Source organism: Passer domesticus, chromosome 6 (assembly GCF_036417665.1).
Source record: "Passer domesticus isolate bPasDom1 chromosome 6, bPasDom1.hap1, whole genome shotgun sequence".
Classification (NCBI taxonomy): domain Eukaryota; kingdom Metazoa; phylum Chordata; class Aves; order Passeriformes; family Passeridae; genus Passer; species Passer domesticus.
In genome coordinates, this window is record NC_087479.1 from 37,921,987 (window position 1) to 37,938,439 (window position 16,453).

The window sequence follows — 16,453 nt, forward strand, 5'->3', positions numbered from 1 at the left end:
ATTTTCTGAAATGCATATCCTCTCCCTCTCTAGTTTATATGAATTATTTGCTAAAGCTGGAATAGGCATTTGCATTATCCTGACTTCTGCAGTAATCTGCATTTCATTAAGCCAGCCTACATGCAAGAGGCAGGCTAATTCTTACTGACCATTTCAATTGTCCCGTAAGTAGAGGGCAAGTTTGGGGAGCAGACACAGCTGAATTTATTAGTAGAGCTTGCAAGAGAGGTACAATCCCTTCCAAAATGAGAGCTCACCTTACTCCATGAAATGCCTGAAAGCAGGTTTCAACTTTTGCCTTTTCTGACTATCTAATAATGAAACTGGCTATGCATCTCAAGCAGGCGCTTTCAAGGAAGAAAAACAAAATCCATCAGCATGTTTATGGCACAATTTCAACAGTAACTGAGAGGATCTGGATCTGGTGGTGAGAACAGCTGCACCTAGAGACCTCTTGGACAAACAGCTGGACCAGACCCAAAAGAGAGCTGTAATTGCCACATTATTACATTAGCCACTGAAACATGCAAGTTGTTGCACATCATCTCTTTTCCAAACGATGGTGGTATAGCTACTACCATTTCTATAAGCTCTTACTGTGGCAATAAAAGCCCAAGTCAAGCCTGGAACCCTTGGGTATTAATTTCTGCACAAATGTGGGAAAAAACATTAACAGAAGGGAATGATGGAAAATCAAGATGGGCAAATATTAAAATCATGCTGCATCTATGCGTGGAGACACGTGCTGTCCTTGCACAAGGAGCACACACCACCCCTGTCCGAAGGAATTGCCATTCTGGGAACAGAGACCAACGGGAGAATCCTGCTAGGGGCTGTGCCAGGCCTCGAAGGCACTGAAAAACTGCAATGGCCCTGAGCAGCCTCACCTGGGGCTTGCCTGCATCCATCCATCCAATTTAAGGAGAGTCCAGGGCTCCCAGCCATTTAACCTCCTTGTCTTTACCTCTTTGTCAAATGCATTCAGAAGCTCATTGCCCTGTTTTCTACTGCTGACTTATCCAGCCTTTCATCTGTTTGACCTCAAGGCAAGTGTGGAAAAAAGCTGAGAGGGGAGTGATGGAGGGTGGATGGGGGAGAAGGATAGGGAGGTTGGGGAGGACATTTCCCAAGTGGCAAACACCTCACTGAGGTCTTGCTGCTAATGCAAGAGGTTCAGACTGCTTGAAGAGCCTCATAGGTTTGTTCTACAGCACTACTCATTTTCTGGAAAATTGAACACTTTTTAGCAACAGGAGAACAAAAGCTGGAGGGGGTATAGCCAGCACTCCAAGCACATAAAAATCAGAAAGGAAACCAAAATGTTTCTGATGAGGTTTAAATGTGGGCCTTGTAACAGTGCTGGGAAATGATGAAACATCCTAGGCATCCATCATTACCCTGATTTCGAGACAATAGGTCTGAGGGCCTACTTGGTGCAGGGTTAGGTCAGCCTTTCCTGCCAACCTTGCAGGCACAGTGAGCTGTGAGCCCGAGGACACCCTTGCCAGGGGCACAAGGGGAAGCACAGGGCTGATGCAGGGAGCTGTGTGGACAACAGCTGAGCTGGTAATGCACAGCCAAGACCCTTGAAGTGCAGATCCTCTTGCTGTCTCCCTCTTTACTGACTGCTGCTGCCTGGCTCAGATGGATGGCCTTTCCCACTCTTGGCCCCATTTAATGTGAACCCCAGAGACCCAGGCAGAGGCTTGCCATACTGCTCCCACCACTGGTGTAGCTGCACTTGGCCTGTCTCAGGTCCTGTGTTTGTTAGGCAGAGGTGATTACTCTTGCCCTTGTCACAGGGCTGATGACTATAATCTCATTTGCTCCGTGCTGCAGTGTCACTCTGTGTGGACAGGGAGCTCTGGGCACCTGCTTGCTTTTGCCAGTCTTCCCTCATATCCTTGTTGAAAAGCTCCCTTCTGGGTTTCCCCAGCTCCCTCAACACAGACATACATGATATTTCACAGCGAGCCTTGGCTTTGCTTGGCACCTTCCCAAAGGGCTGCAGAGGGGTCTTCAGCCCAGAGCAAGGCTTGGCTTTCTCTGTTGGGTTTCACATGTTATTTGTGCTTGCCATACTCTGCTGCTCATGGTAAATGAGTGACTGTGTAGGATGCTGTGATGCTTCTAGCCTGACCTGGCACTCCAAACATGTACATGCAGCCAGCTGGCTTGCTCAGTGACTAGGTCAACCTCTTCCCTTCCCTGTCCCTCCCTGTGATTCCTGTACCCTGTGCACAGTGCTTTGAGTGCTCTGGATGGAAACCTGCACACGGAGTTGAGCCCTTTTGCCCTGAGGAGTTGCTGTCTCCCTTCTCTGTAACCTGCAGCTCAGCAACGCCCGTGTGTGCATCCAGGGCTGACCACGGCTCCATGGCCAGCTCAGGGAGCAGGAGGGACCCATCTGAGACCAGCACCACATTCCCTCTGTACTAGGCAAGCAGAGCAAGAGGAACTTTAGCCAACATTTTCTCTTCCATGCAAACCACCCACGGGGCTTCACAGAGCTGTGTGTGTGAGCGTGTGTGTCCAGGGACACAGGACACGTGTTCCCACTTCAGCCCTTCAAGAACAGCAGTGTAAATGGGCTCCCCAGGGACTCCTGGCTGCCTTGCTGCTGGGAGAGACACAGCTGCAAAGCATCACTCAGAGAAGAAAGTGAACATGGGAGAAATGGACGTTGTTTCATATGTCTTTAAATAGCTGATTATATTGAAGTTAGCACTACTGCTTACAGCCTAATCTCTCACTTGATTTTGGGGCAAAATGACACATGGTGAGGTCATTGCTTGCAGCCATACAGCAGTTTTTTCTAGGGGTGCAGAACTATGAGTTATGATTCTGTGAGATAAAGTAGAAAGAAAATCTTGATCTTGAAAGGGGGAAAAAAACCTCTAAAAACTAAGGTTTAATGTAAAAATAACCAAGAGAGCTAGAAAAAATCGTAGCCAAATATTTTCCAGTATGTATAAATAAGTTCTCTTTTCTCCAATGTTCTTCACTACAAAAGGAAATGTCACATTGAGTCAACTTGTGACCCAGATGAAATTACATGTATTTGTTTATTTTTCTTATTCTTGTGTTTACAATGTGTTGCACTTGGTGGATGTATTTTTGTGCATGCTGTTGCGTTCCAGCATCAATATTATCAAAATGCATTTTCATGTTTGCCACCCAGACACTGGCTGAGGAGTTGTGATTCTGGGTACCAGTCACATAAATGAGCGAGGTCTGTGTGTGTTTGTGTGTGTGCATGTGCACTTGCTAACTCAGAACCCATGGCTCTGCAAACCAAACCTAATTATGCATACAAAACAGTGACAAAAGACTTTCTGCTTTTTATCAGCTACATGATTTTAGGAAGGAGGTGGAGATAGGTTTGCTGCTCAGGCCATTTCCAGGAAAGTGTTTCAGTGGACCCTACAATTAATTTTAACCCTTTGTTTTAAGGTCTATTATGTACAAGGCACTGTAAGATTCCACTCTAAGAAATATATGGGATGATCCTTCCTGCTGTCTAGGTGTGTTTTTGTGGCTCTGCAATGACTTGCAAACAGTGAATGCTTTGGTTGATGGTGGATTTGGTGATGGCTGTTCCTGCTGGGTGTTTGCTGTGTGGCATTGTTTCAGACTCCTCTTGGGGTGACGTGTGCCTCCCAGGTGGGGATGCCTTCCAACTGCTTGGGAATTATCTGTAGCTGTAATGCATTACTTTACTTGACAAGAAGCTATTTTCTCACTAGCCACCTGGATGCTGCCCATAAAAACTGCACAGCAAAGCTCTATTCATGTTGGCCTACACAATGGATTTCCTTTCCATGAGCATTCTTGGAAATAAAGCTCTGCTCCCTGAATGTTTGTGAATAACAAGGTTTATGGATCCCATCTAAACAAAGCAACAGTTTTAGTAGAAAGAACATATTGTTTTGCTGCGTTTTCCCAGCTCCAGGTTATTTCAGCAGCCCACCAGTGGCTCCAGCTTGTGTCTGAGTGTTACCACACTCAAGGGTTGGCTTGGAAAAGGGTTGGCTCAGGAGAATGTTGCAGGATGGAGACCAGAGTCCTGGATTGTTTTATTGCAGGAATTGGATTAACTCATATGAGCTCATTCTCTGGTCTTTATTGCATTGTGTTTGGCAGTTCCTGCAGCATGATTGCATCTAGGTTAAGTGGCATTGTTCTGGAGTCAGTGAGGGAACAATTCTATATTGACTAGATGTGAGAAAAGGACAAGGTGATCTCATAAGTTTTCACCATTTTTGGTGCCCATGTTTCACTTGTATGTCCATCCTTATAACCTTTTCTCTCTGCCTGAAGGTGATAATTCTCCACATGCAACAGAGGGACTTGCTTCATGAAACAGTGGAGTCTGACCCAACCAGGCTAGTGCATTTGGCAGAACAACTTGCTCTCCATGAGCACTGGCCAGGAGGCACTCACCCAGTCAGGCCCTGGACTATGGGCCTGCCTTAAGTAAGTCACTTGCCAGCCATCTATGTTGTACTTGTCAGCACGAGCTGTCCTGCTGTCCTCCACCTCCACTGAGTGCTGCTCTCCTGAGGGAAGGAAGTGGAAAAGTCACAGTGCACTGGTGCAGAGAAGGCTCTGCCTGTCCTGGGTGTCACCAAGAACCTGAAGGATTACATCATTCAGGCTCACTGAGTGCAGGGCACTGTGGTGCTCTGAGCAGTCCTCATGCTGTATGAGCTGTCTTAGGAGCATATGTGGAGCTCTATCACCATGGACTTGGACTTCTCTGGGGAAAAAAAAGGACTGCATCAGACCAACAAAAGTGTTTGGACAGCTGATGTCAAAAAATAAATTTATGACACTGTGGAACTCTGGGTCTTGCTTTTTTTGTTCCTGACATCCAAGCACTCTGCTTTTAAAGCCTTCATTTGTTAATGGTGAAGTGCAGCTTTCACTGAACACATCGACTGTGTGTCATAGATCTGAGTACACTCCAGGCAAGAAGTCTTGGTTAAAGGCCAGAAAAAAAATCTGCCTTGAACAATAAAAGTAGGGAAGTTTAGTTTTGACTTGAAGGTGAAAGAAATTGAAAGATCTCTATTTTTTTTTTTCCAACTTCTTCCTGGAATGCTAGCCTTAATGGTGAGAGTGTTTTAGGAGCAAGAATGTGAGGATGGAAGAAAGACTTTGTGGCTGGAGGAAGGAGTGGGGTTTGGAGGTTGCAGCCCCCAGCCTCCTTCCTACAAACTCTGCCTCATGTACAAACACCCAGCCCTTGTTGGTGGAGTGATGCTGCAGCTGCTATGAGAGATCCAGGCACATCCCATAATAGGGATGTGGAAAGAAAAAGCAATCCAGGAATGAAAAGAGCCCTCCGCCATGTGCAGGTTATTTTCAAAGGATGGCATTGCTGTTTTCCCAGGCAACAGCAGACCAGGAGGCAACTTGGGTGGGCAGGTGAGCAGGGTGAAGCGGAGAGCTACCATCTCCAGCCAAGACGGGGATGCTGTTTACAATAAACAGAAAGCTGTAAGAGAAGGGAGGGACTGTGAGAGGGAGCTGGGGAGATCTCCATGGAGACACTTAACCTGCTCCAATGGGTACCTTCGGAGACTGGCACTGACCAAATCCCTAGGAACAAAGGCACCTGGCATGGGCACAGCAGGATCTCTGCCACACGTGCCATCTGCAGCGAGGTGGAGATTTCTAGACCTGTTATTCAGCACAGAAGAAAAATGGCATTGAAATGACATTAAGGTTGGGACCCAAGCCATAGAAAGCCAAGAAATTAAAAAAGTAACAGCCAGCTGTTTACTTTCATTGAGGGGCCCAAAGCCCTGGGAGGGGGGGGAGTGGGCAGAGGAGAGGGAGGGCAGGGAAAGGATGCTGCCTTTGCTGGGCTGACAGTGTGGTGACTTGCTTTGTCTCTCAGGGTGGCAACAAGTATCCTCTATTACTATTTTGGAGCAATTATTATTAAATCCTCTGAATTTGTTATTATTCTCTTAATATTTTGGAGCAATACTTGACAGTGTGAGAGAGGCAAGAATTGAGGAAGAGACTTTCCTGGAGGATAAAGCACTAGATGGTAATTTTGTGATTCACCTGCAGGAACACACACCTGTTCATCTGCCTGGGGATATGGCCAATTTCACTGCCTCCTCCCTGCCTGTTCCAGCCCCTTAGGAAGGCCTGGACTGATATCTGCAGCTGAGCTCTGACTACTTTACTTTATGACACTGAAGTCAAAATTCTTCCCTCTCCTTTTCCAGCCTTGGGGAAAATGAGGATGTGTGCCCTGGTGTACATTTCTGCTGTTGACAGTCTGGGTACACCCTCTGTCACTGTGGTGCCTGACCACCCTGTAGCCATGGTGCTCTGTGAGGGAGAAAGGGGTCTGAGGCTGTGGCTGCTCACTTTGTGGTCTCAGAGGGTGTCTGCACAGCGACAAGACCAGACTCGTGACCCCAACCTTACAGTCAGCACGCTGCAGGTACAACCTTCAACCTCAGATTCAGATATTCCCCTCACTTTTCCTGAGGAAACTGGGGAATGCCACCAGCTACTCTGCAAGAGCTCTTCCAAATGGAAAGCAAGATTCATGGCATTGGAAGCAGACAAGGTTTGGAGCAGCTCGGTGAGCCATGGTACTTCCGTGGCTGGCACTCACCCGAGCTGTGCTGCACGAGCATTTGCAACCATCCTGCTTGAAGGAGGAAGGCTGGGGATGCAAGGCTGCAGTTCCCATTTGCACTGGTGTGGGAGGGTGAAGGGAAATGACAATGCAGAACCATTCCTTTTACCTTCCTTCCCGGAGAGCCCAGAATGCAGAATCTGTGAAGCGATGGTATGGTCTGTGCTCCTGTGCCAAGAGCTGTGTCACACAGAGATGGAAACCACCGAGTCCACCTGGCATAAACAAAGGAAATGGGGAAGTGATTTACTGTAAAATTAATAAAAAAGTGACCCATCTCAAAGGGGAAATGCACAGACCACACTGGGGGTTTGGGAACCATCAGCAAGATAGGAGGGGGAGTAGGCCAAAGAGAAAGGTTTTGTCTGCAGCCTTAAGTTCAGCTTTTCAGTGCTGCCATGCTCTGGGGTCTCTTGGGAACAGTACAACAAGCCAGGAGGACAGTCCTGAAGGAAGGTGGCACTTCACACACTGAAGGTGTCAGTGGGCTCTGTCTCTGTATGGGGGGGGAAAGGACAAACCAAGCTATCCATCACACAGCAGCAAAGTTCATGAAGTACTTTCTGGAGGAGTTTTCCTGTGAGTCTCAGGTCTGTCAGAGATGGCCACCAATGCCAACAGATCTATGGTCTGAATAGAAGAAGCAGTGGGAGATGCCCTCAGGACTGGAATGGCTTTTGGAGGGCATTACTCCTGACACTTGTGTTATGTAACCCAGATGTCCTCTGACTTTCCAAATCAGAAATCTCCAACATATCTTCATTCTTACCCTATGACAGCCCTCTAGGCTCTTCCCCCTTGGGCTGTTAGGAAGAAAAGCTCCACAGGGGGGACAGAGAGGGATGAAAGAATGGCCACATTTGAATGGATAGACTATTTAGGTCCAAAACAAGAGCAGTAGGCCACTACTGGGGGTGTCACGATGCACTGCTGTGACTCAGGACATGCAATCATCAATTACCTGAACTACTAATTAGCATTTCCACATGAAGGGTCACTTTTCTGAGCCCCAGCATTGCACATAACCTCTAAAAGCTACAAAGTTATGTAAACTAAATGATTAATAGACCAAAGATTTTTAACATCCTTTTCAACACAATGTTTCTTTAACGAAGCAATGCCAGCTACTAACTTCTTCTGAAATGCTGGATAAATGCCTGCTCTTACTGGTTTTCCACACAGCTGGAGAAAATTCCTTGAGTGGAAAAGTCCCTGGGCAGACAGTGTACGTCAAAAAAGATCTTCTGTGGATGCCACAGAGCATGCACATCTTCCGAGCCCTTCCCAGAAGAGGGATTGACCTGGGGAAGGTGCATTTTTGAAGGACCTGGCTCTGCAGTGGCTGTCCAGAGGTCCCCATTGAATGGTGGGGCAGAGCTGAGCTGGTGTTTGCTGCTTACAAGTGACCAGGGATTTTGTTCGCAGACAATCTGCCATGGGAGGCACAGCTTCTCTTGAAGGACTTCTTTGGTGCTCTAGAGGCAGCCTGCCAGAAAGCCTCCCAGCAGCTGTGTGGCATTATCCATGCTGGGACTTTGCTCTCCAGCAGGCTTGGCCCTGCTCGCTGTCCCACATGGGTGTGGGCAGTGCCATCACAGGTGTGTGTGTGTGTGTGCTTGGTGTCCCCCTCACAGCGGGGTCAGCAGGTCTGGGGGTCACCGTGCCCGCTCCAGGCTGTGGGACAGCTGGGCACTGGGACAGATGGGCTCTGAAGGACTGGGGGACAGTGGGATCTGCACGTCTCTGCCTTGGGGAACAAGGGAGATGCAATGAATCATGAGTCTGGATCTCAGTCATGTCCTGCCTTGGGAGACATTGGCTGCCTGTGTCCAAGCAGCAAAGAACTGCTCCCACCAGGTAGAATGATTCACACAGACCCTTTTTATTTCCTTTTAATTTTCATTCTCTTCTCTATTTGCAGAGACCCCACAGTACTAGAAACAGTTTTGTTGAAGCATTTGGGTAGCTCTCTGATCCAGAAGCTGGAAGCAAAATCTGCTTTACTAGTTCAAAATAAAACCATTGCTACTGAGGCACAGGGGAGTAGATGGGAGAGGCTATTTTTAGTAGTCTTAATGTATTGTAGTCTTGCAGTGGTTTTGTTCATTTAAATATAATTTGTCATTAAATATAATGGCTTCACATATTGTGGAAAAAATGGACGCTGGGATTCTTTCTCAGAACAGAGAACCTTAGATTAATTGACCAAAAATTATTTCTTGCACATAATCTTTCATTTCCAGACCATAATATTTTCTATAAATATATGTAGGGCCCTGAGACAAATTGTAAGGGCTCCAGACTAGCTCTTGTAATGGAGCTGAGGCAGTCTGTTGAGCAAATCAACTATTTCATCAGCCTGTATTTATATTACAAGAAACTACACTGTAGTATGACAAATTCACCATCTGGTCACTTACTGCTCTACACATCTGTATTGTATTAGTGGTTTAGAGCACGAAGGCAGGACTCATTCTTTTTTATTTAAAAGATAGGTGTTTAGTCAAAGTTGTGAGAAGGCATCTTCAAATATCAATTTAACTTCTCCTCCCCTGCTAATACCATTTATCTTGGGGTGGAATGAATTATCCTTTGGAAATACCTCTCTTTCTCCCTCCATTTACTTTGGACACTGCAAAGATGACTGGCCTAGACCAAATGACAAAGTGTTACATGGGCTTGGGATGCATTGACACCTCCTCTGGCTATGCATGCAGCGAATATGAACATGTGAATACCAAATATTAATATTAATATACATTACATATATTAATGTTAAAATCTGCAGAGAAGGATGCTTTAAATGCACCCAGCTGGGTTCAGACTGTCAAGACTGAAGACTCATAGCTAAAAACCTAATGGCTTTATTTAGATATTAAATCAGTTACTAGTTGAGGGGGTTGTCTGAATAAGTATTCTGGATCCAGGAGTCTGGATTTAGCCCCAGTGTAGAGTCACTTCCTGGAAGTTTTTCTTTTGTTGTGTCTCTTATAACTCTGAATATCTCCTCAATTTTCTATATTTACTTTCTTTCCCTCCTTTTGTGGAGTGCATTGTACAAATCCCTGGCTATGACAATATCCTTTTTTTTTTCAGGAAATGCTCTGAACATCACACCAGAGCAGTTGCTCTTTAGTGGTGAGGTCATTTCAAGAGAAACGTTTTGCAACATATGCAAGGTTTGTTTTGCCTGGAGACAGACGACCAGGTCTAGGAACTCCAATCAAACAGGGCACACAGAGAAATGCTGATGAAACCTGTGCTGCACTGGGGTCTCCTCAGTAGGAAGAGTGAGCAGAGTCCTTTGAGAAGAACATGGATTCCATGCATTTCCCAGGTGCATGTAATAAAGGAAAAACCAGACTACCTGGAAAGCACAGAGTACAGAGCACGTGCAGCTTGTGGTCTTTGGATCATTCTTAGTGGTCGTGTCCACTAAGAAACTATTGTATCACTAAAATACAGTGATCGAGTTAAGTTTTCTTAAGATATCTGAATTTGATTCTTGCCTTCTGTCATTGGTGGCCATTTAAAAAAAACAAAGTCACTTGGTAATATTCTTGTTCTTTAAAACCAGTAAAAACAAGGGTGTGCACACTTGAGTCCATGAATATGGCTGCCTGGGATCGTGTCTTCTGCATTCAGAAAGGCCATCTTAAGCCACACCAGTAGGGGCAATATGAGGCATGCAAGCCTGGCCACAGCATGGAGGCTGTTGAGTACAGGTGGCCCTTCCTGAAGGGTTCCTGTCCTCCATGGGCCAATAGTGGGAAAGCTGCACCTGCCTGTTATCTCTGCTCCCCTCTGTGCATTCTCACAGCCCGTGCTGGCTGCTCAGCTCTAGCTCTGTCAGGAGCAGACAGGCTTTTGGAGCTGTTCAAACAAGCCACTAAATTACACAGGCCAATCAAAATGGAGAATTTGCTGAGGTGGTGACTCCTACCCAATCCACAGTTTCCATGAAAGGAAAGTTCTGGCTTTCTTAAACTGGTGCTTCTCCTGCAAAGGCACCATGCAAGAGTTATCAGCCTGCCAGGCTGAGTGGAGAACCTGAATCAAAATAGGGTTTTTCCAGTCATGAACAAGACAGATATATATATGGATCAAACTGGAGGTATGTGAAGACACGTGTATTAAACCTAGATTGAATGGTGCAAACTACATTGAGTGAGCCTTGTTAGTGAGTAAGACATTACCAACTGAGGCATGCAGAACCCTTTCTTCCTTGTTTTAACAGTCTAAAACATTACCTTTTCATCTGGATCAGAGAACTGAGATGAAATGTCACTTCTCTATGATAAACTGTGCCTTCCTCTACACTTCCATTGGCAGCAAAGCAAACAGTGCTTCATATTTGTTGCCAAATCCTGTTGTAGTGTCATTTATTCTTTTCTCTGGGAATGCACTGGCCTTCTTTGCCCTTCCACAGCACAAGGTCACTCTGATACCAAAGGCACCGGTGCTGCTGCAGGCTCCTCATCATCAGTTTTGCACCCTGACACCTCATTTCTTATGAGAAAGGCTCAATGTGATGACGCCATAGAGATGCAGCAGTCTCATGCTGGGAGCTCAGGGTGTCTCGAATGCAGGTTTTCATGCAGTGGTGTACAGTGCTCCACAAAAGCCAAGCACAGGCACTGTCTTGGTGCATCACCGCTGAGAACTCTTGATGTGGATGTGGGTGAATGGTCAATACCACATACAAGAAAAGGGTTTTTTTTCAGATCATTTTTCCCGTATCTCACTTAGCGAATCCAGTTAAGACTTGAAACACTTCCATCAACAGCCATCTCAGAAAGTTTATGCCTCCCCACACAGGCCAATGAAGTTCATAGCTTTCTCTGAAAAAAGTTCATAAAAATAGACAAAAATTCTACATTTGTCCCAGACAGTTCGCAAACAAAAAAATTGACTTTTATGCATCTGTGGTGTGAAGTGAGATTCCCGCTCAGCCTGAGCAGTGCCACAGCCAACCCCTGGAGTGTTCCGTTAAACAGCTCTCTGAAACTCCCAGAGTCACTGTCTGAAACCAGCACTTCAGTGTGTGACCTTTGTGGGTTACAGCAGAGTTAGGCACTGGGCCACTCTCATGCAAGTTCCGCGAAACCTCAGCCCATTGCTAAATTTCCATATTGATATATTTTCTGGTTCCAGTGGTGCATAAAAGAAACAAACTCCAGAAAGCCCCACTGTGGATTTTCCCTTGTTCTCTTGTGAATCTTAAATCCATGGTGTTATTTGTTAGTATTGCCCATTCTCTCACACAGGTTCCGTTGGGTGTCCAGGAAGAGCTGCCCACCTTCCAATTGCTGATGTACTCAAAGCCCAGAATGGAGTAGCTGAAGACAAACTTCAGCTGCTTCCTTTGCCTGGTTTCCATCTCAGTGACATATTTCTCCTTTTTATTCCCCCTCATTGTACATAACAGGAAGTGATCACATTACATTTTGTCCCAATTCACCTGGGACAGCACCTGCAGTGCTTCTTCATCAGTTTTACATTGGAGGACAGCTCTTATCCTTCTCCCCACTCAGTGCCTTTGCAGGTGCATTGCTTATTTCTGCCTGCAAAAACACCTCTCATGCCAGTGAGCTCACTCAGAGGAGGACTCCTCTTTGCAAGGGATCCTTTGGGAATGTAATCTCTGTGTAAGCATCCTCTCCTTCGTCAAGCAACCGATAGCCACATCTTTGTGTCCTGATGACTCTGAGTACCCAGGTTAGCCCTTGGAAACATGAGTAGCCAGCACAAATAGTGACCAGCTGGGTCCCTAAACAGCCCAAAATGAGAAAGGGAACAAATCCTGCAGTTCTGCTGCGTGCCCACTCATATGGGCCTTCACCTAATTTAGCCACTAATGTTTTCATGCATTAGTGCCACATCTTTTGCCCTATCTCATTCTTCCTTTGCATCTCCATAACTTTAAGTCTCAGCTCTCTTGTGATGCATCTTCTTCTGTGGTATCTCTAGCAGAAGGGATTCAAAGAAGGTCCTCCAAGGCAGATGTGAAGTTAGGTGTGATGAATGAGGATCCTGATAATTATGTTCTTACCTTCTTGGCACTAATGGCTCCTGAGACAAAATAGGTGGATAAAAAAGATGGAAAAGCCCATCCTGAAGCCCAGGAAGGGTTGATGCAGCTGCATCTGGCTGGCAAATGAACACAGTAGCAGGAAGACCCAAAATAGGGGCATATTTGTGCACAGGGTGCAGGTGGGGATGGAAGTGCTGGGAGAGGCCATGCTGGGGCTGAGGCCAGTATGCCTTTGTTGCCACCTCATCCTCCCTGCAATGTCAGATGTTGCCACAGCTTTCAGTACTACTACTGTTTATTGACTTGAGTTCTCTGCAAATGAGAAAATGGGGAATGGGAAAGAAAACAAGTCCTTTCTTCACCCTTTGCACCTCTCTTTGATCTCTTTCCTCACCTTTCTGTTGAGCCTCACTCTTTCCTGCAGGACTATCTCAGCATGGGTAGTGACAGCCTTTGCCTGACTTGGGCTGCAGAGGTGTGTGGGATGTGCACTTGGCTTCCTCTGGGCACTGGCTCATTGCAGCTCGGTGACACATGGGAGAAAATATCCCTGGGAAGCCACACAGGGTGGCAGAGCAGAGGGCTTAAATAGTACAAAAGGAAGATGCTTGCACGTGGTGGAGTCTCTGTGAGCACCAAGGGTGGCTTGTCCTTTCCTGTCTGCCAAGCTCCCTGTGGGACACAGCAGAGCTGAAGAGCTGCTCACTTTGGCTATTTTGGGAGTAAATAGCAAAATAGTGAATAGCAAAAAACCTATTTAAGGTCTGCAGAAGTTTCTATGTTTTCAAACTTTTCTCCTCAGAAAAAAAAAATCAGTGAAAACCTTCTCAATGTCTATGTCTTTGTAAAAAAATTGCCTTTGACTAGTGTCCAAACAGCAACCCACAAAGAGAACAGTTCAATGTTAGTGAGTGAGTGCAGAGGGCCAGGATTACTGCTGAATGCATGATTTGTGGTTATTACCCAAGCCTACTTATATTGTCTCACAGTTTACCAGATGTCTTTGTTTCTTAATTTTCCACATACAAAACTGGACAACAGAGATAAAAAATCCTGGATCCCTCTCTCCAGCTCTTTTATTTTCAGTGGAAAGCTTCCTTCTTGGGCTCATGTTTCATCCAGGGAGAGTGCTCATATCCCTCCCTGTCCAAGGCAGTGGCAGAGCACCATCTTATTGCTGGCCTGGAGGCGTGCAGATCCTCCTGCCTTGGCGTGTCTGCCATGTGCTGGAGTGGGCCTGTTTGGTGCATGGGTATTGCAGCTGGGGGGGCTTTCTCCATATGAACATAAACTGCTGTAGGAATGGAGCTGGAATTTCTCCTGGAGTGTTCTCAGCCTTCTGACGTGCCCTAATTGCTCCCAAAAGGCATCGGTGCTTTGGAGACACAGTCGTGGGCAACTACTCGTGCATTTCTTTGTAAGTATTTTCTCTCAAAATGTCTGATGTTTGCTGCTTAAGTTGTCTGTTTGTGGTGCTCGGCTGTTTTCATCACATGATGTTGTTTCTGTTTCCTAACTAGAGGAACGAGCCAGCTTTTGATCAGGTTTTCAAACCTAGAAATTTGTTTATATGAAGCTTTACATCCACAGTTTCAGTACTGGGAAAATGTTCGCTAGCAGAACTCTATCCAGTACTCTTTCCAAACTTTGCAGGGGCTCAATGCCAAATCAAACAAAAAATCACCTTTATTTTTTGCATCCTTTTCTAGTTAGAAAAGGTGAGGTTTGTTACGCTGTATGGATTTTGCAGTATGATTCCCCTAGAGCAGACAGGGAGTGTCTCCCCAGTGCAGTTTTTCCTACAGCTGGTTCTTCACCCCGGCTTTGCCATTCCCTTCTCCTCCCAAAAATGCCTGTGATATGAGTCTCCCCCTTTTCCTCTCACTACTCCAGCCAGCCTTCCCACACTGAAAGGTCAGGCTCTCTGAGCAGGTGCTCGGAGGGAGCGCAGCGGCGCAGGCCCATGAGGGACAGGAAGCCTTTTACTCTAATTAGTCTTTGCAGGAGTTTGGCATCTCTCCGTGGAGCTGTTTCCCCACTGATGAGGAGCACGTATCCAGCTCTTCCTTCTCACCTCGCACGTCCGAGCTCCCGCTGTCTCCTGCTGGGCTGCAGGGGTTCAGTCGTGGATCACGTTGCTTGGAGGAAGCAGGCAGGGGATATGTGAGGAGATAAACAGTATTTTCTGATGCTGGGAGGGATTTCTTTCAACTCAGCCACGTTCACAACCTGAACCTGGATCATTTTTGCTACTCGCTCCCACTCGACTCCTCCCTACTGGCCCGGACTCGCCAGGCTTTTGTCTGGTTAATCAGTACAACCCCTTCCAGGGCTTCCTGGGGGCTCTTTGGCCACTGGGTTATGAAGACCCATGAGTTCATTGTTTAAATTAAGTTCTTCTATATGGAAACACCACTGGTTTCCCATATGGTCTTGGCAAAGCCACCATCCGCTCCCCACCTAAATTAAATTTCACTAATTGAATTAGTTACCATTTTATCAGCTGCCGCTTTGCAGTAGTTTGTGAACCCCCAGGGGCTCAGGCCACGCTCAGTCAAGAGCTTCCCCACCTCGCTCTCTCATTTATCATCGTGACAATGCACAGCACTGGGAGAAGCAGGGGGGTGGAGAGTACTGTGCCCTTCCCAAGCATCCCAGCCATCTCTGAGCATCCTAATGATTGACCTCTGTAAGTGAAGCAGCCCTGCGCTGACCCCAGACTGCTGAAAGGAAGCATTCTCCCCTTTGTAAGAATCCCCCTGTGATGGTGGCGTGGGCTGGGCTGAATGCAGAAGTGTCAGAAGGGAAGCCCCGCGCACAGGCAGTGGCGCCCTGGGACACTGCAGCTTCCATATGCCAGGGGACTAATGGCGACAGGCCTGGGCTCAGGGGACAATGCCATCACGCTGCCCCGCTGGCGAGAAAGGGAGAGGGGACACGTGGAAAGGGACAGCCTGAAGTGGGTCTGGCAGCGTCTGGCGGTGGAGCGTGGAGTGTGAAGCGTGTCACCTGCTCCTGCCCCGCCTTCCCTCGCGGGCACCAGGGGCTGGGCCATTGTTGTATCCCAGCAGGATGCTGGGGACGCAGTGCCAGCGTGGTGCCCAGCACTGCCACAGGTGCTGCTGGCTGCTGACTGCACACATGCTCAGGGCTGTGGCTGTACGCAGGTGCCAGTGGTCATTTGGAAAAGTGTTGGCTCTCACGTTACAGCTTGGGGGGAGCTAGAGAAGTGTAAGAGGCACAGAAGCATCATCACCCCATGTTTCCTGACTCCCTGTCACTGCACTATCATCTCCTCTCTGCGGAGGAGGAGATGCACAGAAGCATCTGACAGGCTGGGGATGTAACCCTCTGGACACAAACCTCCAGGAAATGCTTTCTAGGAACACGTCAGCACTGCATCATCTTAGTGGTGTGGGAATGTCTCTGTGATTGAAACCAGAGGTGGTAAGCCCAGCAGGGATACTCAGGCTTAGCAAGATGAGCTTAGCAACCCCGTCAGTTAGTATTTAGTCCCCTTGCTGAAGATAGACCACTTCACTCCACTCAGGTGCTGCCAGACCTGAATTTGCTTTGCAGGTAAGGCAGAGACCATTGGTAGTGACAATCAAGTTCAGTATTTGTAGGATGCATCCGAATAAGACCCATTAATGTCTACAGCCAAACTCCACCACTTTCAAGAAAACGTGTCAGAGTGACCTGGTTTTCCTCTGTGGACCTGTGATGCAGAAGAAACGTAGATGTCCCAAGAC

General features: G+C 47.0%; 1 long non-coding RNA gene across 1 annotated transcript; it reads right to left on the minus strand.

The window, feature by feature from the left end:
* Nucleotides 1–1,486: 1,486 nt before the first annotated feature.
* LOC135303200 (uncharacterized) lies at nt 1,487–14,559 on the minus strand. The gene is made up of 3 exons (XR_010364686.1): nt 10,918–14,559; nt 6,777–6,882; nt 1,487–5,685 (listed from the first exon to the last, which is right to left on the minus strand). It is a non-coding gene; the product is annotated as an uncharacterized LOC135303200 (long non-coding RNA).
* Nucleotides 14,560–16,453: the final 1,894 nt, after the last annotated feature.